This window comes from Drosophila gunungcola (genome assembly GCF_025200985.1).
Source record: "Drosophila gunungcola strain Sukarami chromosome 3L unlocalized genomic scaffold, Dgunungcola_SK_2 000002F, whole genome shotgun sequence".
NCBI classification, from domain to species: domain Eukaryota; kingdom Metazoa; phylum Arthropoda; class Insecta; order Diptera; family Drosophilidae; genus Drosophila; species Drosophila gunungcola.
In genome coordinates, this window is record NW_026453178.1 from 3,520,404 (window position 1) to 3,525,336 (window position 4,933).

General features: G+C 37.0%; 1 long non-coding RNA gene across 1 annotated transcript; it reads right to left on the reverse strand.

The window, feature by feature from the left end:
* Window positions 1–3,641: 3,641 nt before the first annotated feature.
* LOC128257444 (uncharacterized) lies at window positions 3,642–4,349 on the reverse strand. Its single transcript, XR_008267870.1, has 3 exons — window positions 4,291–4,349; window positions 3,944–4,194; window positions 3,642–3,872 (listed from the first exon to the last, which is right to left on the reverse strand). It is a non-coding gene; the product is annotated as an uncharacterized LOC128257444 (long non-coding RNA).
* Between the last annotated feature and the right edge of the window lie 584 nt (window positions 4,350–4,933).

Below are 4,933 nucleotides of genomic sequence, written 5' to 3' on the forward strand. Positions count from 1 at the left end.
GTCAGCCACCGCACCACAATGAGTTGGCATTCTGCAGGCTGCAGCTGCCTTTGCTTCTTAAACGTACGCCACATAGCGAACTCTGGAGGATGTCAGTGGTCATGGTCCTAAGTGCATATATTTTTTATGTCCAGTAAACACTTAAAGCCAAAGTGATGGTAGTTAAATTATCGCACTTTGGAGAATTCGGAGCTATATCCCCTTTTTAGAGCTCTTCTTTTGGGAGTATTTGAAGTGAGCCGCATATATTTGTAAACCTTTGCATTGTGTTCAAAACTGTTCATGATAAATTATTTAAACGGTCTAATAGTAAATTTAAATTTACATATTTACTATAAGAATTTAAAAAAAAAAGTGTATTATTTTGAACAGAAAACAAATGTACCTTTTAGATTTGATTGGTCAAAATAAACATAAATTTGTACTAATTTTAGATTCTTATTTAATTTACAACTTTTAATAGGCAATCTTTATACTTAAGGTAATACGAATTCATAAGATAAGTTATAAAAATCTTTTGAAGAAGCGTTAGATAAATAACGTTCATAGACCGGATATAGTAAAATAAAAGTTTACATAGTCATGTGTCCTCTTAAGTTTAATTTAAACGAACAATCGATTTGATAATTATATTTTTACAAAATTAAATAAATTAAATGCCTACGAAGCTTATTTGTTTTTACCTCTGAAAACTATTATCGAAATCCATTTTAGCAGTGATCAGTGAGGCTTAACAACTACCTCTCAGGAAATAATTATTTAATAAGCTGACAGCTGATTAAAACGCCACGAAGTGTTAGGGCGGCGAAAATACCAGGGGATACCAGGACATTCCATTGCGGAACAGGGGGTGGACGGGGGAATATCCTGTGAGCTTCAAGCTTTGCGGTCTAAACTGCTCTTACGGACACACTCACTGCTACAATCCATATCCATTGTGTGTGTGGCTGGTTACTGCGTTGCAAATGCCATGTAAATGACGCTAATTGTATTACAATTTGCTTGAATGCCTGAGCGTTGGCAATGGGAATGGCAATGGCAAATTAGAAACCGCTTAGTTTGGGTATATTCCATGGGCGAGTGGGCCGGTGGGAGGGACTCCTTTGAGCTCCTATGCCTTGTCAATTGTTGTGCACCCACTCCTCCCTCCTGCTTTGTCCCATGCAATTCTAATCATGCAATCACGAAATGCAGCAGAGTTCGTGGATTGCGATGTCGAGGGAGTATTTTGAATGGAGGGCTTAGTGAAGCCAAGCTTCCATCGCATCCCACAAGAATCCGGAATATCCTTGGAATTTACTCCAAGGAAGGCGGGATGCGAAAGTGAAATAACTCAATTGAAAAGTTTAAGATGGGACTTACAGCAAATTAACGTATTAGGTATCAGGATTACATGTTTAAGGCTTAATAGCTTTTCCCAATTTTAAATATACGACAAATAAAGAACTGTATTATTTGAATTTTAGTTAAAAATGGTTATGAACTGGCTATGAAGTCGTTTACAATCATTTTTATAATTTTAAAGATAATATTGTCAAAGAAATACAGAATCTGCAAACTAGTTAAGTCTTATTTCACATCCTCAAGGTGGAAAACATTTTTTTTATAATCTCGGCATGGTAATATTTTTGTTTAATACGATTTGTAAAAAGTTATTTCGATTAGTGAATTTTGTTTAAATTTATAAATTTCCTATAAATATATTTAAATGTATATTTAATTTATTTCTCCCAAAAATAAACCTTAAATCTAGCATCAAGCCTACAAACTCGCAACGTCAGGCCAAACGTGAGACGTGATAAATTCACAGCAATTGTCCTCTATCTCTCCCATCTGCGCAGCGCTCCAAAAACGTAGTCCCAACCCCGAAAGTGATCCAATGAACCCGAGAAGAACACTGTCATAGTTTATCACATTCTGTGCAGTGGGTAGAATTTTGTATTCCTCCGCTCGGCTACTTGCGCTTTTTGTTGCTACCACAAAAAGTGTGCCAGGGAATATCTCCGATATCCCCATCCCCATCCCCAACTCCTCCAGCGATTGTGATATACGTTTGCCATCCCAACTGTCATATTTTGTGACAATGTGCGTTGGGCAGAAAGTCGGGGGAATGTGGAAGTGGATGCCAAAGAGGCTGCGGCACCCGGAAAGTGCCAGCTCACTTGGATCGTGTGGATTAGCCGGATTTTGTGGTGGCAGAAAAGCAAGAAAAAACGAAGGCCAAGCTAGAAATGGGAAAAAGGCAAAATGAAATTCAAGTGTTGCAGTTGCCTCGAGGAACAGCACTGCAATTGTCCAAGAAAATATTTATAAAACTAGAAATTGATTAAAAAGTGTTTGCAGCAAAAAGACCTTGCGAACAAAAATACGAAACTGAAGTTTGCAGTTGACCAAGAAGTATTTTACCTCAGGAGATTAAACAAGACTAAGAGAACAAAATCAAAGACTGTTGATAAAATAACGTAGGTAAGCACCTTAAATTAAATATTTATCAAGCAGTAAATTCGTTGAATATTGTCCCCTATTCCACTTCGAAAAGAAATCCCCTAATTTGTTTCATACATTCTAATTAATGTCAAGAAACTCTCAATTCGAAAATTCTCATTTCAATTTATATATAATTTTTAGCTCGACTTTAAGTACAACATTTATTAAGACTAAAATTCTCTCAAAGATTTAATTTAAACAATCAACCATCGACTAATCAGATAACTTATTTATCTTTATGGGAAAGCTTATCGGTGTGTTGACGTCGGCTTACATTTTGCCTGTAAGCTGGCAAAATAATTATCACGATTTGCTGGAAGGCCTAGAGCTTCATGGCCAAATTAATTATTTATAATTTTGCGGAGTTGCACAAACGAGCAAAGTTTTTGACCAAAGGGCATATTATAGTCATGTGTGTGCTCGCAAATTTATCATTAGATGGCTAAATTAAATTGAAATTTGTCCCATCCGATGTAATAATATGGCCTAAATTATAGAAAACCTCTTTTAACTTGCAACTGTGTGAATTGGGCACATTGTGTCCTGTAACAAATTTCAATGCATTAATTAGAAGCTCATAAGTGTGTTAATATTTGCCGAACAAGAACACTTGACACTTCAACATTGATGTTAACCAAGCCAAGTTCGGGATTCAAGTGGAACCATTGAAGTGTGGCTTATGTTTAATGTCCAACAACTTTAGCGCTAGGACAACAAACATGTAGGTTGTTAAGTTAATAATTTGGCAAACATTTGAAGTAGCAAAATGGCATGGTTTACTGCATATTGGTATATTTATATTTATATTTTTAATGAGCGCATATGGTTGTTGACTAGAAGATAGATTATGACTAGATATACACGATTTAAATTGTTCAGCCATTCAGTAATGTGTCACATACATGGGCCAACAAATCGTATGGCAATCAATTGCCAAAAAATAATGTTATTGAATATTGAAATTTTATTTTGATTATTTTTATGGGGCCATTGGGCGTGGACAGTCGATTGTTTCGAAGTCGAAACACGCCCATTTGGATGTATAAAATTGCACATGAGCACGCATAAATAAATACGCTGGCTGTTTTAAATTTTAGCACAACATTATGCCATTCGACCGACGACTCGCATGTTTTTATCACTCGATTTAGGATTATTTCCATGACTTTTATTGCGGTCGTAAATTCAGAAAGAAGCAGTGAACACAACCACAACTGCAAGTGAATTCTGTTGGCTGCATTAATGGTGAATTATAGCCCCAAATGCCGAAGAACTTTCTGAATTCATTACATTTTAATTAGTTTACTTTCATGATTCCACTCCAGCCCAATCCATTGTTCTCGCATTTTTTTGTTCCCCTCTCGATTTTAATTCAGCCCGTTTACCTGTGGGAAAGGGAGTAGAATGAGCTATGGATTCAATTGTTTACTAGGTTGACTTTCATCTGAGCCCTCACCCGCCGAGGTTCGCTACTAAAGTTCGTCCTGGGAACGGGGCGTTGTTCGGGTCGCTTGATTTGTTTGCGTTCTGCGACCCTCCCATTTGCATAGGCAAGCATTTCCCGTCTGGGGACTCTGTACTTAGTTTGCATATTCGGAAATGGCCCTACCCTCAATGAAGTCTGCGATTTCTCTTGTCTATTTTATGGAAATTCGAATATTGTCTTCCCGGCTCAGACCAGACAAATACTGATTTTTAAAATTTTTCCTAGGGCGGAAGAATATTAAAATGTTAGCCATGTTTTATTCATGGGAGATCCAAGGCGTTGCTTATGTTACAGGTACATATGGGATGCTCTATTACCTGAAAATTACAATTCCAATATGACACCAAATTACTATTTGCTTACATAACAGAGTAAACGAAAAAGTCCGGTATTTTAGTCAAGGCCAATTTCGTTAAAACATAATAAACAAAGTCAGTATAAGTAATAAACTTGGTAAGTCTGTACAAGGAAAAGAGAATGACCTAATTTACATGCGCAGGAGTTAGGAAACCCAAATTGCATAGATTGTGGCCCTTACGTTTAGTTTTTCGAACTTTTAATCTAAAGTTATCCTTAAAGCCTTAAAGTTTTGGTCCCTACAGAAGGCACATACGTTTATTTCCAGCTAATCCGCCTCTAATACCATTGCAAAGGCCTAACCAATTAAGATGAGTTCCATTTCGGCTTTCGCAAAAGGAAAAATGATATCCGACTTAACCCGAAAAGTCCATTAAAACACATGAAAATACATTTTCAGGCTAGCGTCCTAATGGCCAACGTGCCAAACACACGAACACACCTGGAGATGCAAAAATGTTTGGACGAGACTAGGAAAAATGGAAAAAGGTGAGCCAAAAGCTTCTCAATTTACACTCGCTCACAGACACACACGCATTAGGCGGAGGTCCGATATGGGGAAAAAAAAACATTCACACGTGCGAAAATGTAACAATTTACAAA